The sequence below is a fragment of the Trichechus manatus genome, unplaced genomic scaffold (genome assembly GCF_000243295.1).
Source record: "Trichechus manatus latirostris isolate Lorelei unplaced genomic scaffold, TriManLat1.0 scaffold00055, whole genome shotgun sequence".
NCBI classification, from domain to species: domain Eukaryota; kingdom Metazoa; phylum Chordata; class Mammalia; order Sirenia; family Trichechidae; genus Trichechus; species Trichechus manatus.
The window spans coordinates 10,791,825-10,811,119 of NW_004443991.1; positions in this window are offsets into that span (position 1 = coordinate 10,791,825).

The following is a 19,295-nucleotide window of genomic DNA, read 5'->3' on the forward strand; positions in this document are numbered from 1 at the left end:
CCCACACCCCCAGCCAGATTTCTTTAAGTATACACAGACACATGATTTGATTTGCAAATACTTCAGATAAAGCCTTTCAAAACAAATCTTTTGATGCACACGATGTTTCATCTTTTGTATATCGCCTCCTTGTGATTCCAAAAATATGTTTGTCTCCTGTCCACAGCAGAATGAACCATGGGCCAAAAACAGTGCTGGAGTGAGTGAAAATCATCTGGAATTAGAACACACTGTTCAGACTGGATATCTATTTTACCTTCTGAGCCACAGCTTTCTAGAGAGATTATAACTTATTCAAAGAAAGCTGCCTTATATCATTCTTTTTTCTTTTTTTGTCTTATTTTCAAAGATCTTTTCTTTGTTTTTAGATTTAATGACTAAAAAGGCCCAATGGCTGAAAGTTCCTGTTGCATTTCTGATATGTGATAACAGTATGTCCTTGACATTTTCCCTCTAACCTGTTTCCACTGCATCTCCCCGACACAAGAGTGAAATCTATTGTCAGGAAGTGGGCTGGGGTAAAATTTTAGATGCCTTCTGAAAGGCGTGTTGCCCAAGATAAAATCATTTGAAATCCTAGGTTAACAGGCCAGAAATTAAAGCACAGAATCCCGTGCTAGAAGAGAGAAAATGATGATTCTTAGGTTAAGAGTCACCCTGTTTGGAGATGCATTGCCCTAGGGAACTTTACAGAAGGTCATTTTGTCACACAAGTTAGGATTGGAGATTCAGAAGAGAAAAATGTGAGGGTTGAAAGTTATCTGAGGATAGAGGATGGAAGGGGGGAAGGCAAAGTTGACATAAATAGGTCTTTAAAGTTTTGTTCTGTATTAAGTTTAGATATCTAAATGGCTTTAAAGCCAGAATGAACATATTTTTAAAAAATGTGCTCAAGTATAATATTTTTTCCTGATCTTTTCTATTATTGAGCATCAATGTTGTGGTGCTTTTGAAAGGCAGATTAAATAGATACAATTCATACTTTCAGAAATAAACACACTAACATAAGCCCTGAAACATACATACAAGCAGTAGAAATACATAAGACTCTAGATATAAAAAGTAATGATTTGCCATATAGTGTGAAGCATGGATTGAAAACATTAAAGCAGTACTGATACAATTTTAAAAGACATTTTTACTTGAATTTGAGATATAATCTTTGATGTTGGAAAAATGTAGATGTTGTTTTATAAGATCATTTGAAAGCTTCACTTCTCCCATACTGTATCTTGGCAACATATTTAAAATGTTAATATGAAAGAGCAATATTCTGCAGATCTAGAACATGAAGTATTTAACTCACTGACGGCAGCGTCACCAGTGGTAAAAGCTGGTAAACGAAAAAACTATTGTTAAAATAGCTTACAAACAGTGCTGCATTGCACAGCTCTGTTCCCAAACCCATGAAAATTACATGGACTTCAAACTTTGCTTTGGCTCCATAAGACTTCCCTGTTACCATAGCTCATGACCCTTAAGTTGCATATATCACAAGCCCATAATAGTAACCCATTCATTCGGCAAGTCTGCAGTGGGTGCCTACTCAGTGTGTACCAACAAGACGTAGTCCTGGGGTATATAGTGGAGGTAAAGGACAGTCTTTTGAAATACAGATGAAGTTGGGGGTGGAAATCAGAGGCTTTCAGGAAGAAGTGGCATGCTAGCTGAAATGTAAAACATCTGCACTTTGAAGACTAAGGAAAAAAAATGTATTAGGTTAAGAGAGGTTATTTCTCTCAGAAGAGATCTTAGCACAAGAAAAGAAGAAGCTGCTAAGAGCTACAGATCACCTAAGACTGACAAGTGATAAAGTCTTTGGGAAAGGTCTGTGACACAGCCTGTGTTTACTTAATTGTGCCCTGCTGGAGCATGGAGCATCCCAGCTACATCAATTCATGGGCCAAGGTCATCCTGTACATCAGCTGCAGCACTGGCATGGCCATTAAGTATTACCTGTAAATGTAAGGTCAAGGAGTGCAGCTTAACATTTGGCCCTAGAGTTAAAAATAATTCTAGTGATCAAAGCAAACCAATTGCTGCCGAGTTAACTTTGACTCATGGTGACCCCACGTGTGTCAGAGTGGAACTTGTGTGTGTGCTCCATAGGGTTTTCAATGGCTGTTGTCTTTTGGAAGTAGATCACCAAGTCTGTCTTCCAAGGTGCCTCTGGGTGGACTTGAATGACTAACCTTTTGGTTAGCAACCAAGTAAGTTAACCGCTTACACTATCCAGGGACTCCAGTAGTGTGACTTCCTGACTTCCTTTCCCTTCTCCCTTAGCTGTGCCCTTCTTTCTTCACTTTACTCCCAATCTTGCGTATTACGGAAATCAAATTTTTTCAGTCTGGTTGAATTTTTCTTCAGCAATAGAACGTCTTTATTCCCCACCAACCCGTGCCTCAAGAAGCCCTGATGGTGCAGTGGTGAGTGCTTGCCTGCTAAGCAAAAGGTCAGAAGTTCCAACCCACCAGGCGCTCCCTGGGAGAAAGATGTGGCACTCTGCTTCTGTAAAGATACCTTGGAAACCCTATTGGACAATTCTGTTGTTGTTAGGTGCTGTCCAGTCAGTTCCGACTCTCATTGACCCTGTGTATAACAGAACGAAACACTGCCCAGTCCTGTGCCATCCTCATAATCATTATGCTTGAGCCCATTGTTGCACTCACTGTGTCAATCCATCTCTTTTAGGATCCTCCTCTTTTTCGCTGACTTTCTACCAAGCATGATGTCCTTCTCCAGGGACTGGTCCCTACTGATAACATGTCCAAAGCATGTGAGATGAAGTCTCACCATCCTTGCTTCTAAAGAGCATTCTGGCTGAACTTCTTCTGAGACAGATTTGCCTGTTCTTCTGGCAGTCCATGGTATATTCAATATTCTGCAGTACTACTCTGTCCTATAGCATCACTATGAGTTGGAATTGACTTGATACCCCTTCTTTCCTACACACATAGAAAAGCAGGTTTAGATTTCCCTTCTTTTTGGCCAAGTGATTTTTCTGCACTGAGACTATCTGTAGGATTTTTATGCCTGGGTGAATAACTAAAGAAATCCTTTGCTCCAGGAGGGTTCCTAGAGCACAGAGGAGCTGCCATGAAGGATTCTCTTTGATGACTGCTGCCACCATTTCAGTTTCGGTCAAAATGGGCACTTCACTCATTGCAAACTTTCCTTTGCTGATCTTCAGCCTCTAAATGGGGTTTCCTACAGGAAGTACCTCTTCCTATCTGGGACTCTGCGGAGATTACTTACCCTTTAGGACTGTTGGCAGCTTTATATCTACATATTAAACTAAGCTTTGACCTCAGCACGGCCAAATCAAAACCCCTCTTTTAGCAGTCGATAGTTAAGCAAGTTCCATTTTTAACTCCAAAAACATCTGTTCTAGGAGGCAAGATCATCTCTCTTAGTTATGCAAACTGCACTGTAATTTATGCATGGATTCAGAAAAGTTTTGGAAATTTAAAGTTCATCAGCATGCGTCTGTGGCCCCCAGAGACTGAGTCTTTTAAATCAGATTGTTGCCAAAGGCTTTGTTTTGGATTCCCCTCCCAGCTCCCTCAAAGACCTGACTTTCAGTGAGTGAGCCCCATATGGAACAACATTCACTGAGGTCCTAGTGTGTGCCAAGGAGTCTGGGTGGTGCAAACAGTAAAGCACTCGGCTACTAACCAAAAGGTTGGAAGTGCAAATCCACATTTGGAAGAAAGTCCTGACAATCTGCTTCCAAATGATCATAGCCATTTAAAACCCTATGGAGCACAGTTCTGCTCTGAAACATAGGGTCACCATGAGTTGAAATTTACTCCACAGCAACTGTTTTTGTTGTTGTTGTTGTTGTTGTTATTTGTTTTGGGGTTGTTTTTTTTTTCCAGTGCGTACAGAGGACTATGGCAGAAGCCGCAGGTAAGACTACTCTTCAAAAGTCTCCACAAGCCCCCCTGATGTGGTACCTAAAACTCCAAGAGATGCAGAAAGGTGCTACAGTCCTCCCTAGGACACTACTGAAACTGGAATCAGACCAGGATTTTTTCTTCTGTATATGGGCATTTATCCATGTGAATTACTTTTTTGGGTTCCTCTTTCACGCCTGCCCACACATCCAATATTCCATATGCCTTCCTTTAAAAAACAAATGGTTTTCTGGTCCGGGTCTGCACTTTTCCTTTTCCGAGTTGCTTTTGTGTGACATTCTAGCCTGCCACCACCACCACCTGCTCCTCAGCCAAAGATCTATTTTAGATAAAATCTGTCCCAGCTTTTGAGCGTACTGCCGAAAGCAGCATCCGTAATTGGTGGTGGCAAGATGAACGGAGTCATAAATTAGCTAATGAATAATGTTCCCTGGGGAATAGCAGGGTTTCACTTGCATTCAAAGGCAAGGCAGAGCCAACCAAGTGGCAAGATTCCACAGCATGCAGAGCTCTAGAAGACGCACCAGTCACCAGCAGACAGCCGTTTTTCCACAACGGTTTCACATTCCCCACTGAGGAGCCCTGGAGCAGCGCTGGTTTCATCACGGCCCTCCAAGTGTTGGATAAGATTGAACTGCCGCAGAGGAGCAACACAATTCACACATCCCAGCCCCTTTATTTTTCCTCATCAATTTTAAGGTTTAGACTTTGTAATTTGAATGTTAATTTCATATTAACCAGTTGCCACCCGGTAGATTGCGACTCATGGCAACCCTACATGTGTCAAACTAGAACTGTGCTTTATAGGTTTCCAGTGGCTGATTTTTCAGAAGGAGATTGCTAAGCCTTTCTTTTGAGGCACATCTCGGTGGACTGGAACCACCAAGCTTTAGGTTAGTAGCTGAGCTCTTAGCTGTTGGTGCCATCCAGAAGTTCCTAACCTCATGTTGCTGTTGTTGTTAGGTGCCATTGAGTCAGTTCCGACTCATAGCAACCCTGTGTACAACAGAACGAAACACTGCCTGGTCCTGCACCGTCCTCACGATCTTTGTTATGCTTGAGCCCATTGTTGCAGCCACTGTGTCAATCCATCTCTTTGAGGATCTTCCTCTTTTTTGCTCACCCTCTACTTTACCAAGCATGATGTCCTTCTCACAGGGACTGGTCCCTCCTGATAACATGTCCAGAGTATGTGAGACAAAGTCTCACCATCCTCGTTTCCAAGGAGCATTCTGGCTGTACTTCTTTCAAGACAGATTTGTTTGTTCTTTTGGCAGTCCATGGTATATTCAGCATTCTTCACCAACATCATAATTCAAAGGCATCAATTCTTCTTCGGTCTTACTTATTCGCTGTCCAGCTTTCCCGTGCATATGAGGTATTTGAAAACACCATGGCTTGGGTCAGGCGCACCTTAGTCCTTAAAGTGACATCTTTGCTTTGTAACACTTGAAAGAGGTCTTTTGCAGCAGATTTGCTCAATGCAAAGCGTCATTTGATTTCTTGACAGCTGCTTCCATGGGTGTTGATTGTGGATCCAAGTAAAACGAAATCCTTGACAACTTCAATCTTTTCTCCCTTTATCATGATGTTGTTTATTGGTCCAGTTGTGAGGATTTTTGTTTTCTTTATGTTGGGATGTAATCTATACCGAAGGCTATAGTCTTTGATCTTCATTAGTAAGTACTTCAAGTCCTCTTCACTTTTAGCAAGCAGTGTTGTGTCACCTGCATAACACAGGTTGTTAATGAGTCTTCCTCCAATCCCAATGCCCTGTTCTTCTTTATATAGTGCAGCTTCTCAGATTATTTGCTGAGCATACAGACTGAATGAGTATGGTGAAAGGATACAACTCTGACGCACACCTTTCCTGACTTTAAACCACCCAGTATCCCTTTGTTCTGTTCGAATGTACTGCCTTTTGGTCTACCTACAGGTTCTTCATGAGCACAATTAAGTGTTCTGGAATTCCCATTCTTCACCATGTTAGCCATAATTTGTTATGATCCTTTGCATAGTCAATAAAACACAGGTAAACATAGTTCTGGTATTCTCTGCTTTCAGCCATGATCCATCTGACATCAGTAATGATATCCCTTGTTCCACATCCTATTCTGAATCCAGCTTGAATTTCTGGCAGTTCCCTGTCGATGTACTGCTGCAACAGCTTTTGAGTGATCTTCAGCAAAACTTTACTTGTGTGTGATATTAATGATATTGTTCGATAATTTCCACATTCGGTTGGATCACCTTTCTTTAGAATAGGCATAAATATGGACCTCTTCCAGTCGGTTGGCCAGGTAGCTGTCTTTCAAATTTCTTGGCATAGACGAGTGAGTACTTTCAGCGCTGCATTCATTTGTTGAAACACTCAATTGGTATTCCGTCAGTTCCTGGAGCCTTGTTTTTCACTAGTGCCTTCAGTGCAGATTGGACTTCCTCCTTCAGTACCATTGGTTCTTGGTCATATACTACCTCCTGAAATGGTTGAATGTCGACCAATGCTTTTTGGTACAGTGACTGTATCTTTCCATCTTCTTTTGATGCTTCCTGTGTTGTTCAGTATTTTCCCCATGGAATGCGTCAGTATTGCAACTCGTGTCTTGATTTTTTCTTCAGTTCTTTCAACTTGAGAAATGCCGAATGTGTTCTTCCTTTTTTGTTTTCTAACTCCAAGTCTTCGCACATTACATTATAATACTTTGTTTTGTCCTCTCAAGATGCCCTTTGAAATCGTCTGTTCAGCTCCTTTACTTCATCATTTCTTCCATTGACTTTAGCTACTCAGTGTTCAAGAGCAAGTTTCAGAGTCTCTTCTGACATCCATTTTGGTCTGTCACTTTGTCTTACTGTGGGGGCTTGCATGTTGATGTGATGCTGGAAACTATGCCACCGGTATTCAAATACCAGGGGGGTCACCTATGGCAGACAGGTTTCAGCTGAGCTTCCAGACTAAGACAGACTAGGAAGAAGGACCTGGTGGTCTACTTCTGAAAAAAGTGAGCTAGTGAAAACCTTATGAGTAGCAGTGGAACATTGTCTGATATAGTGGTAGAAGATGAGCTCCTTAAGTTGAAAGGCACTCAAAAAACGACTGGGGAAGAGCTGCCCCCTCAGAGTAGAGTTGACCTTAATGTTGTGAATGGAGTCAAGTTTTCAGGACCTTCATTTGCTGATGTGGTAAGACTCAGAATGAGAAGAAACAGCTGCAGCTTTCATCCATTAATAATCATGATGTGGAATGTACAAAATACGTATCTAGGAAAATTGGAAATAGTCAAAATTGAAATGGAACACAAACATGGATATTCTAGGCATTAGTGAGCTGAAATGGATTGGTATTGGCCAGTTTGAATTGGACAATCATATGGTCTACTATGCTGTGAATGACAAGTTGAAGAAAAATGGTATTGCATTCATCATCAAAAAGAACGTTTCAAGATCTATCCTGAAGTACAACGCTGTCAGTGATAGGATAATATCCATAAGCCTACAAGAAAGACCAGTTAATATGACTATTATTCAAATTTACGCACCAACCACTGAGGCCAAAGGTGAAGATTTTTACCAACTTCTGCAGTCTGAAATTGATCAAACATGCAAGCAGGAAGCACTGATAATTACTGGTGATTGGAATGTGAAAGTTGGAAACAAAGAAGAAGAATTGGTCATTGGAAAATATTGCCTTGGTGATAGAAACAATGCCGAAGATCGCATGATAGAATTCTGCAGACCAATGACTTCATTGCAAATATTTTTTTCAACAACATAAACGGCAACTGTACGTGTGGACCTCACCAGATGGAATACACAGGAATCAAGTCGACTACATCTATGGAAAGAGATGATGGAAAAGCTTAATATCATCAATCAGTCAGAACAAGGCCAGGGGCCGACTGTGGAATAGACCATCAATTGCTCATATGAAAGTTCAAGTTGAAGCTGAAGAAAATTAGAACAAGTCCACGAGAGCCAAAGTACAACCTTGAGTATATATATCCCACTTGAATTTAGAGATCATCTCAAGAATAGTTTTGACGCATTGAACACTAATGACCAAAGACCAGGTGAGTTGTGGAACGACATTAAGGACATCATACGTAAAGAAAGCAAGAGGTCATTAAAAAGACAGCAAAAGAAAGAAAAGACCAAAATGGATGTCGGAGTACACTCTGAAATCATATATTAGTTTTTCTTAAATCACTTACCATCCAAACTTGTAACACACACATATAGTCTGAGTTTAAAAATCCAGGAAAAGGATGATTCATTTTCACCTAACTAGTGACCCCCTCACACAGGATCTGATTACCCAGTAAGCTGTGCTTACTTGTGCTTACTTAAAATTTCACATGATGTGGTGAAACCCATGTGAAATAGGTCACTACAGATTAGTAAGTAAGCCTGTGTTTACCTTGCTTACTGGATCATCTGTCCCTGTCAGGGATTGTAAATTTGAAATGAGTTTTTGATTCTGTAGGAAGATGCTATGGGATTGGGAGAGAGACAGACGCCAGCCACACCTAGAAGCAGAATCTTTGATGTGGTGAAAAAGTGTGAAATTGTTCTCTACACGACGATCTGCTAAGCAAAGTAACCACTGTGCTTACCTTGCCTATTGAATAATCCACCTCTCCCCTGGAGTCCCCAGTATACAAAACAATAGCTAAGAAATTGACACTTCCCGGCCCACTCTCTTTACCTCTGTTTCTTAAAGCAAGTATTTTGGAGCACTTGTGTTGCACATATTACACAAGATAAGTAAACAGAATTTTATGTGCTTCAAATTCACTCAATAGCCTACTCCACCTTTTCAAGTTAAAAAAACAAAAAAATTTTTTCCCAGTTGCCCATGAGCTGCAGGTTTCACTGAGCAAACTCTGCTACGGGGTTGTATAAACCTAATTATTTCATTTTTACAGAACCTCTTTTGTCTTTGACATCCATACCAGATAAGCATGACTCAGTTTATAGATCACTTGAAGAGAGTGTCTCTTCTCAACCTCCTTGCACCTCCTGTACCAGAGTTGGGTGACATATTTCTCATGTGCTGTCCTGGCTGGCTGGCTCCCTCCCAGATCAATAGACATGTCGTTGCCCTGCAACAGTGTCTCCAGGGAACAGAGAGAAAGGCACTATTAGACGGCCTGAGTTCGTTTGTACTTTCCACTTGGCTATGATTATCATCCAGAGAATATTCTCCTGAGATGGCTGAGACCAGGTCTATTTCAAATGACTTCGAAAGGACAATGCTTTCATCACATACTTGAGGAAATTGCCGGCTGTGCAGAGGAAGCTACATTCTGAAATGTGATACTGAAGCACAACTATAAAATGGAAAGCAATTTAAATGTATTACTGGACAAAAACCATTAGCCCAATGAACATAAATAACCTTATTCAAGAAGGGCATGGTTCCCAGATAACTTCTCCCTTACTTTGGAGGAGACTTCTCTCTTATTGGAAGGCCTTTGAGTGTCATTGAAGGCGTTTGCAACTGAAACTTGTTATCAAGGAGTCAGATTTTTCCACTTGTGTAAACAACTTCATTGGAATTAGTGTGACATTTTTGAAAGCAGAGAAGCCAATAATAGCGGGTATAACTACAACTAGGCAATTTTGCTTTCTGAAAGAAGGGTTGTCACCTCTTGATTATTCCTCTCAGATTATCCTCAGCAGATGCTGCCGAATTCCTATTGACATCACCCACACCATTAAACACTCCATTAAATTCTTTGTATTGTTAATGTTGTCTTTATTTAATCTGACTCAGCAAGGACAGGAAGAAGGATTCTTTTAAATCTCTAGGCTGCAGGGAAGATGCAAAGCTCAGACACCCTAATGGTACACAGGTGGGACCTGTGTGCCTGTGGGCATGCATGCATAGACTATGCCTTTAGGGTCATTCCTTTACCACACTGGCAATACTCACACTGAAAGAGTTTATGCAGCTCCCCAAATGGGTCTCTGAGTCTCAAGGGTTGTAGCTCCCTTCCAAGATCTGAGACTATATAGTAAGATGGCCATCAGCAACCTAGTCAGTGTGTTCACAACTCAGCCACAATGCAGTATGTCAGTTCATAAAGAGGGCTTTATTTTTTTGTTTTGGTATTGTTTGTAGTTTGTTTTGTGGTTTTTTGCCAAAGGAGGAGAGGGAGTCACCAGACAATCTTGGATTCTGGGAAAAAAATTTTTTTTTTTAAATTTCTTGTCTCAAGGTATATGCTCCCCAGTGGGACTGGCCCTCAGGCACCCAGAATGGAGACTGAGAACTTGCAGAGAGGATCACTCTATGTGAGGGACGTAGGATGAGGACTGCCTGATGCGGGCTGTCTGAGAACCAGGATCATCCTTAGTGCAAATCCCCCACCCAGAGCAAGCAGAAAACATAAATCCCCAAGAGTCTGAGACTGGAGTTAGGAGGAGGGGGAGCCATTTTGTAGAACTCTGTGGCACCAAGAATCATGGCTGACAAGCAATAGGCAACCAAAGAAATCCCATTGATTGGAGCAAACCATTGTGCCCCAGCTCTGCCATGAAACCATGTGTGCACAGAAGCAAACTGTCTCATCTCTTTATTTCCAGATCTCTAACATGGGCATTCATAACGTTTTCAGTGGCCAATTTTTTTAGAAGTAGATCATCAGATCCTTCTTTCAAGTCTGTCTTAGTCTGGAAGCTCCGCAGAAACCTGTCCACCATGGGTGACCTTGCTGGTATTTGCAATTTTGGTGGCATAGCTTCCAGCATCACAGCAACATGCAAGCCACCACAGTAAGACAAACTGACAGATAAGTGGTGAAGCACTTACTGATGAAAATCGAAGACTGCAGCCTTCTGTATGATTTACACCTCAACAAAAAGAAAAATCCTCACAAATGGAATAAGCAACATCATGATAAATGGATAAAATATTGAAGCTGTCAAAGATTTCATTTTACTTGGATACACAACACCCATGGAAGCAGCAGTCAAGAAATCAAATGATGCTTTGCATTGGGCAGATATGCTGCAAAAGACCTCTTTAAAGTGTTAAAAAGCAAAGACGTCACTTTGAGGACTAAGGTGCACCTGATCCAAGTCATAGTATTTTCAGTAGCCTAATATGCATATGAAAGCTGGGCAATGAATAAGGAAGACCACAGAAGAATTAGATGCCTTTGAATTATGGTGCTGGCAAAGAATGTTGAATATACCATGGACTGCCAGAAGAACAAACAAATCTATCTTGGAAGAAGTACAGCCAGAATGCTCCTTAGGAGCAAGGATGACGAGACTTCGTCTCACATACTTTGTACACGTTATCAGGAGGGACCAGACCCTGGAGAAGAAAATAATGCTTGGTAAAATACACGATCAGTGAAAAAAAAGGAAGACCCTCAACAAGATAGATTGACACAGTGGCTGCAACAATGGGCTCGAGCATAACAATTGTGAGGATGGTGCACGACCAGACAGCATTTTGTTCTGTTGTACATGGGATCACTGTGAGTTGGAACCGACTTGACAGTACCTAACAGACAACATAAATGGTATTGCTTTCCTGATTACATTTTCATTGTTCTCTTTATTGGTGTATAGGAATCCAACTTATTTTTGTACGTTGATCTTGTATTCTGCTACTCTGCTGAATCTTTATACTAGCCCCAGTAGTTTTCTTGTGGAATCTTTAGGAGTCTCTATGTATAGTATCATATCATCTGCAAATAGGGAGTTTTACTTCTTATCAATTTGGATGCTCTTTATTTCTTTTTCTTGCCTTATTGCTCCTGTTAGGACTTCCAGCACAATGTTAAATAGCATTGTCAAATAGTTGGGTGGAGTGTTTTATATATGTCTACATATGTTTTATATATGTTTATGTACAGCTGCTAACCAAGATGTCAGCAGTTCAAATCCTCCAGGAGCTCCTTGGAACTGTATGGGGCAGTTCTACTCTGTCCTATAGGGTCGCTATGAGCTGGAATCGACTCAGCGGCAGTGGGTTTGGTTTGGTTTCTGATGAGGTCAAGTTGGTTGACTGTGGCCAATCTTCTGTGTCTTTGCTGAGTTTCTTTCTGATGTTCTGTTCTTTACCGAGAGTGGTGAGTTGAAGTTTCCTTCTATTATTGTGTAAGTGTCAATTTCTCTTTTCAGTGCTGTTAGAGCTTGTTTTATGTATTTTGGAGCCCTGTCATTGGATGCATAGATATTTATTATGGTTATGTCATCATGGTGTATTGTCTCTTCAATCATTATATAATGTCCTTCTTTGTCTTTTATGGTGGATTTTGTTTTAAAGTCTATTTTATCTGAGATTAGTATTGCCACTTCTGCTCTTTTTTGGTAGCTGTTAGCTTGATATATTTTTTTCCATTCTTCAATTTTTAATATTTTATGTCTTTGTTTGTAAAGTGTGTCTCTTATAGACAGCATATTGATGGGCCATGTTTTTTAATACATTCTGTCACTCTCTGTCTCTTTACAGGTGCACTTCAGCCATTTACATTCAGTGTGATTATCGATGGGTATGAGTTTATTGCTGTCATTTGGTAGTGCTTTTCTTTGTGGTACTGATGTTTTCTTTGATCCTCTTACTCTCCTGTGCTGAATTCCTTGTTTGTGGAATTTCTTTTGTTTCTTTCATTTTTATAGATTTTGTGTTTACTGAAACTTTATGTTTTTCTTCTTTATTTTGATGAGTAGGTTTGATACCTTTCTTTGTGGTTTCCTTGAGATTTACCTTTATCTTCCTAAGTTTGAATCAGTCTTTTATTGCTTGATATTGCCTTGACTTCCTCTCCATTTAAAGTTCTATACGTTTATTCCCTCTTTTATTGTTGTGATGTTGTTGTCATTTACAGATTGATGTCTCTGGTTCCCTGTTGTAAATCTTTTAGTTTTGTTTTATCCTTGAGAGTTCATTACCTAGATTGGTGTCTGGCTGATGCTCTCCTATGTCGTAGATTCAGGTGGTTGTCTAATGTTGTTTGTTCTCTAACTGAAGGACTCTCTTTCACAATTCTTGTAAATTTGGTTTGGTTTTTACATATTCCCTTAATTTCTGTTTATCTGGAAATATCCTAATTTCACCATCATATTTGAGCGAGAGTTTTGCAGGATGTATTATTCTTGGTTGGCGATTTTTTTCTTTCAAGGTTTTATGTATATCATTCCATTGCCTTCTTGCCTGCATGGTTTCTGCTGAGTAGTCAGAGCTTAGTCTTATTGTTTCTCCTTTGTAAGTGACTTTTTGGTTTTCTTGAGCTGCTCTAAGGATTCTTTCTTTGTATGATTATGATATGTCTTGGTGACTTTCTTTTTAGGATCTATCCTGTATGGGGTTCACTGAGCTTCTTGGATGGTCAGCTTTTCATCTTTCATATTAGTGAAGTTTTCTGTCAACAAATCTTCAATGATCCTCTCTGTGTTTTCCATTTTCTCCCCCTATTCTGGAACTCCAATCACAGACAAATTTTTTCTCTTAATTGTATGTTTTCTTCATTCTTTTCTTTGATTTTTCCTCTAAGTGGTATCCAAGGATTTGTCTTCAATTTAGCTGATTCTATCTTCCATTGTTTCAAATTTGCTCCTAAAATCTTCTATTGCATTGTCCATTTCTGACACCTCGTTGTTTATCTTTTGGATTTCTAATTGCTGTTTTTGCATGATTTCTATTTTTTTTATTTATTTTGACATTTTGTTCTTGTATTATTTTCCTGAATTCCTCCATTGCTTTGTTTGTGTTTTCTCTGATTTTGCCTGTATTTTCCCTGATTTTGTCTGTTTTTTCCTTAGTTTTGTCTGCGTTTTCCTTGATCTCTTTCCTAATCTCTTGTAGAGCCCTGAATATTAGACTTTTGAATTCCCCGTCAGGTAATTCCAGTGCCTTTTCTTCTACTGGAAGGTCATCTGGTGTTTATTTTGGTCACTTATTGGAGCCATCTTGTCCTGCTTTTTCATATGTTTTGATAGTGTCTGCTGTCTCTGAGACATCAGGATTTTTTTCTTTATTTATTGATTGTAGGTTTGTTTGTTTCATCCTGCTTTTTTGTTTTATTTGGTTATATCTGCGCAGGCAGGCAGGGCTTGTTTTGTTGATTGCACATCTGTGGGCATGACAGTTCTCATCACCTTGTCTGGGTGGGCAGGACCAGTTGCTCAGCTCTGGTGCAGCAGGGTATGTCCAGCGGGAGGTGGAGGGGTAGAGATGGGTCATTTGTCTGTGGCACAAACTGGGGCCAGTGGTGCGGTCTGGGAGCAGTGCGGTGGGGTGGGGTCTGGGGATCCAGATGTCCATGCCATTCCCGCTCAGGGGTGAGTGCTCGGTGGAGCAGTGCTGGGGACATTGCTGGCCGGGATTATGAGGTCCAGCATCCACGCTGTGCCACTCAAGGGCATGGTGCTCAGCAGGGTTGGGCCAGAAAGCAGTGTGGTATGGGGTCCAGGGCTCTACCCCACTTGGGGGCATGGTGCTCAGCTGTGTGGGGCCAGCAGGTGACATGGGGTGGGGTCCAGTGTTCTGAGGGTCTGCACCAGTGCCACTCAGGGGTGTGGCACTTGGTGGGGAAGGGCTGAGTGCTGCACGGTACATGGTCTGGGGGCCTGGAAGTCCGCCCAGGTACCACTCAGGGCACAGCACTTGGCGGCTGGTGCAAAGAGGCAGGACAGAAGGGAGAGGATGTGATATGTGGAGCTAGGTGGGAGAGAGAAACAAGAAATAAAAGCAAAAAAGAAAAAGAAATGGTGGTGTTGTGGGAGCTGACAGGGGCAGACCTAGGGAGGCTATGTGCTGGTGGCTTTCTAGCCAAGCAGTGCTGCACAGCTCATTGAGAAGGGGAAGAGGTAGTGCACAGGGCTAGGTGGGCAAGAGAATGGAAAAGAAGAAGGGCAAAGAGAAAGAAGAAACAAAAACAGTGCTGACAGAACCAGCCATTGGCGGCAGAACTGGGATGGTTGCAAGCTGGTGTTTCTCTCACCAGGTGGCATGGCACAGCCCATCAGGAAGGGTCAGAGGCAGCATAGGGCGTAGGTGGGAGGGAGAAGGAAGAGTGAGAAAGGGAAAGAGAAAGACAGATAAGAAATATGGAGCTGAGGGAGCCGCCGGGGGCGGCGCGGACCTGTAGTGGCAGCGAGCCAGGATCTCTCCAGCCAAGCTACCCTGGCCCATTGGGAAGCGGCAGAAGTGTGGGGGATGGGAAAGCATGTATCTCTGGTTACCAAGTACTCTATTTCCTGTTGGGAGGTCCATGAAGTTGCCTTCCCCTACTCCCTGTCTGGGATTGTCCCTGGCTGTGCTCCAAGATGGCAAAACTTGCTGCGTTAGTTGGCAAGGGACCTCCACTCCGTAGCTCTCCTCATTCTCTGTTCTCTGTCAGTTTCTTCTTCCATTTGGTGCTTGATCTAGTTCTTTATCCCTTCATTTGATGCTTAGAGTTTCAGGATTGATGTTTGTATCTGTTTTACTTAGTTTTTCTGGTCTTTGCTGCAGATGGATGGCATGGTGCTTCGGTCTATAGTGCCATGTTGGCTCTACCTAAAATAATATTAAAGAAATATAACTATCAGAAAGTCTTGACGTAGCTCAAAGAGTTCTCTATCTAAAACTGTGCCTTGTCACATTAGACTAAACCACTGCACTGTTTAAATTTGTAAAAATGACTTACAAACTTTACAACTATTATGACACCATTTCATATCAGATTTGGTGGTAATATGACAGTTATTAGGGCCTGGAAAAAAAAATGAGAGGCATGAATCCATCCTGAGAGGTGATAGAACTTCACTCATTAATTCATTTATCCATCAATTCTGCCAACACTTACTGAGCCTGCTGGATCCTAAGGGATGCGATTTGTACTGGGGATGCATGGGAGAAAGGCCTCGTTTCTGCTCTCAGTGGAATCACAAGCTGATGCGAGGTTGGGAAGACAAGAAATCTGATAATTACATTATAAAGTAATAACACTTTAAATGCTTTAGGAGCACAATGGAGAGAGCTGCTCGCCTTGCCTGAGGGAGCCAGGGAGGCTTCCTGGAGGAGGAGACTGTCTTAGTAATCTAGTACTTCTATAACAGAAATACCACAAGTGGGTGGCTTTAAAGAACAGAAAATTATTTTCTCACAGTTTAGGAGCTAGAAGTCCGAGTTCAGGGTGCCGGATCTAGGGCAAGGTGCTCTCTCTCTGTCAGCCCTAGGGGAAGATCCTTGTCTCAGCTTCCGTAACCCCAACATTCCTCGATTCCTTGTCCATCCTCATGTGGCACCTACCTTTTCATGTTTGTGCTTGCTTTATATCATCTCCATGTCTGTGCTGTCCTTTATATCACTCAGAAGTGATTAGGTCTAGGACACACCCTACCCTGATATGGCCTCACTAACATAACAAAGGAAACCCTATTCCCCAAGGGAGTTACATCAACAGGTATAGGGGTTAGGATCCCAACATGTATTTTGAGGAGACACAATCCTGCAACACATAGGGTCACCATGCGTCCAGATCAACTTGATGGCAACTGGCTTGCTTTTGGGTTTATTTTACATTTGGGGATTTTATTTTGAAATATATGATGGAGGAGAAACCATATTTTTTGTTTTATTTTGTTTTTTTCATGCTCAAGGCATGACAAGTCTTCATTGGGCCCTCCTTATTTGGTGTGTCTGACCTGGAAGAGCAAGGGTGTCTAATTGGGTGCATAAAAGCCTCCAGACGAGTGACTGGACATTTTGCTCAGCCTGAGTACATGGGCTGTGAGGCTGATAGGAGCACTGCTGTCAGCTGAAGGGCAGGCAGAGCTGCAACTTGCTGATGAGGCCGCATGGCTGTGATGCCACCAGCCCTGCTCCCTGTCCAGTGTTGACGGGTGCACTCCAGGCCTGTCAGGGTTAGGGAGAAGCATTCTTCAGGAGGCAAGCTGTCCTACTGGAGAGAAAAACAGAGTCAACACACAGCCAGTTGGGAAAAAAATTGGGGTCAGTCCACAGCACCCCAGTGGATTGTTCAGGGGAAAATGGTTGTAGGTTTTTAGTAATGTTGACATCTCTCACTAGCTATCTGCAGTTAAAAGCAGCAGAGCATTTTCATCTGCACGCTGTACCAAAACAGAGCATTTGTAGTTCAGTATTTGAGTTAAAATATCTTGTGTTTATAGAGCATTAATGCTGTTGACATTGTTTCATAGCTGTACTCTTCAGGGAGTTTTCAGTATTAGTCAATAAACCTTAGAAAACATTTTAATAGGAGCCAGGACTGTATAAGCTACTCAGAGGGGCACTTGAGCTGGGGAACAGAAATTAACTCCAGTAGGAAAGGTGATGAAGACAGAGATCTTAGAGACTCTGTGGCTGCTCTAGTGTAGAGATAACACTGTTGTTATACATTGTTGTTGTTGTTAGCCACCTTGAAGGAGGCCTGTACTCATGGCTACCCCGTGTTACAGAGTAGACTGCTCCATAGGGTTTTCTTGGCTGTAATCTTTATGGAAGCAAATCTCCAGGCCTATCTTTGACAGAGTCACTGGGTGGGTTCAAACTGCCAATCTTTGGGCTAGTAGTCAAGCACTTAACCATTTGCACCTCCCAGGGACTCCACTGTTGTTATTATGTGATTCCAACTCACAGTGACCCTATAGGACAGAGTAGAGCTGCCCCATAAAGTTTCCAAGCCTGTAATCTTCACGGAAGCAAGCTGCCACAAAAGCTTAGCTGCCCAGCACTTAACCACCGTGCCACCAGGGTTCCCTAGGGACTCCATTACCAAAAAAAAAGACAAAACTGTTGCTGCGGAGTCGATTCCGACTCATAGGGACCTTATAGGACAGAATAGAACTGCCCCATGGGGTTCCCAAGGCTGTGAATCTTTATGGAAGCAGACTGCCACATCTTTCTCCCATGGAGCAGCTGGTGAGTTTGAACCGCAGACTTTTTGGCTAGCAGCCAAGCATTTAACCACTGCACCACCAGGTCTCCTTAGGGACTCCATTGAACAAAGAAACCAAACCCGTTGCTGTCAAGTCACATTAGTTACTGTTAATTTCACTTTGGAGGGCAGGCATTTGCACTCTATAGGAGGCTCCCCTCTGGAGAGAGACACTGTTCCCGTCCAGAGTGAAGCACTCCCTCTCCCTTTCAGCTGAGTGTTTACTGAGATTTCCTGGAGAGCTCACAGCGAGCCCATTGACAGGAGTCTCTGAGTCGCTGGGTGGTGCAAATGGTTAAGAGCTAGACTACTGACCATAAAGGTTGGAGGTTCAAACCCACTCAGAGGTGCCTCCGAAGAAAACCCTATGGAGTACAGCCCTACTATGCGCACATGAGGTTGCCATGAGTTGGAAAGTTGGAATCGTCATGACAGCAGCTGGTTTGGGTTGTTTTGTTCTTTGGTTTTCTGTCTGTTGAGACTGGCCTCAAACAGTTGATTCCACTTCTCTCTGATTAATCTGTACCTCAAATTCAGAAACTATATTCTAATGTCTTGGGAGGGAAGGTAATTCACCAGCTGGAGGTTGAGCCATTGAACAAGTAAAAGAGGAGGTAAACGTATGTGTGTTGATACCATCCTCTACACTTAACACATGCCTCTGTATCCGCAGTGCACTCAATTTAGTCACTGACTCGCTCATCCATTCAGTTGCTCACTCGCTCGCACATTCACTGGCTCACTCACTCATCCACTTGCTCACTCACTAGCTCACTTGCTCACTCGCTCACTCATTCACTCACTTGCTCACTCACTCACTTGCTCACTTGCTCACTCATTCGCTTGCTCACTCTCTCACTCATCTACTTACTCGTTAACTTACTCACTCACTCACTTGCTCACTCAATCCCTCACTCACTTGCTCACTCCTCATCACTCTTGTACCATGGGGATCGTCTGTGCCAGCTGACGTCTGTGGTGAGAACGCTGCAGTCCCAAGGGCCAAAGAATGGGAGGGGAAGAACTCCACCCCCATCTTTCCTATTAAGAGCCTGGGTTTCAACAGTGCTTAATTTAATCGGCCTCATGCAGGTTAGGAAGAAAATTAGAAAGGCTGTAAGGTTTCATCAGTGACTTGGCCTGACCTGGGGCATCTGGTATAGAGGAAGGAACTAGCAAGATCAGACAGAAAGAGAGGTAGAGAGGGTCTGATGTGGTGTCAGTGGAACTAGAGACTGAGACTGATGAGAAATATTAAACACACTGGCTCCACCTTGGCTGCTCCCCCAGGCCCCCTCCTGCTCCCTCCCCTGCTGCCCACCCCAAGCCTCTTCCAGAACTTGGGGCGCAGTGGGCCCCTGCCCTCCAGACTTCATTATACTGTGTGGGGAAGGGGAGAGAGGAGGGGAGACTCCATATGTCATAACAATTTAAGAATGAGTCTTCTGCTTCCCACATCTGTCTTCCTCCCAAGGGATTG